Here is an 822-nt window from a genome sequence, read left to right as displayed (position 1 = left end):
CCCAGAAACACAGGCTGTCCCGCCGCCCAGCACAGGATGTTGTTCCAGGAAGTTCCCTGTAAACTACCGCGTCCAGACATGCATTGTTGAGGGAGACACAAGTGGGGCAGGGTCTGGGAGATGTCAGCCATTGCCAGCCCAAGCCTCATCTTGTCCTTTTCACTTCGAGCTGCTTTGAAGAACAAAGAGGTTCTTGAAGAGATCAAAAGATACTCCTTGTAACCTCCCACACCCATTTTTCTGCAGGGAGCAAACACTCTTTTTCCTGCTTTACCTTGAACATCTTGACTGCATTGAAGGGCTGGTCTGGATCTGTGATTGTGTTTCCATAGCTTCTGCCTTTTTCCAGTCTATTAGTATGAAGAACTGTAGTTCTTGGCTTTATTGTTGCACCTCATTTACCAAATCAATGAAAAAAAAGTCACAGTCTTTGTGGGTTGTTACTATGGTTCTCAGTACCACGAATAAAAATGTCCACTTAAAATTTTATTTTCTTATTAAGAAAAGGTTGTTGTGGTGGAAAAAAAAAAGTTTTCTAATGCTAGAAAAACCTAGCTGTTTCTTAAGATTGTAAGTAAACAATCCTTTGTCCTAAGGCCTGCTGAAGAAACTAAAATTCTTTGTAATATCAAGTGATAACAATTATATACTAACGGTGGTTTTATATTTACTTTGTCTGCTAGCAGCAATCATTATGACTACCAGGCAAAATTCCTGTTTCTGTCTCAGAGTTCAGTTCTGCTAGGAGCTCATGGCAGTTACATTGGTGAAAGTTACGATTTTTTCATCTTTACTTTAATAGGAAAGTTTAAAGGTGGTACA

At 39.8% G+C, this 822-nt stretch overlaps 1 protein-coding gene across 2 annotated transcripts in view; it reads left to right on the top strand.

Moving 5' to 3' along the window:
* RIMKLB (ribosomal modification protein rimK like family member B) overlaps positions 1-822 on the top strand; it is a 40,315-nt gene that overhangs the window by 4,774 nt on the left and 34,719 nt on the right. The window lies entirely within an intron of this gene.

The sequence above is a fragment of the Geospiza fortis genome, unplaced genomic scaffold, assembly GCF_000277835.1.
Source record: "Geospiza fortis unplaced genomic scaffold, GeoFor_1.0 scaffold286, whole genome shotgun sequence".
Classification (NCBI taxonomy): domain Eukaryota; kingdom Metazoa; phylum Chordata; class Aves; order Passeriformes; family Thraupidae; genus Geospiza; species Geospiza fortis.
The sequence above is the reverse complement of the archived record's forward strand: the minus strand, read 5'-3'. Positions and strand labels throughout refer to the sequence as shown.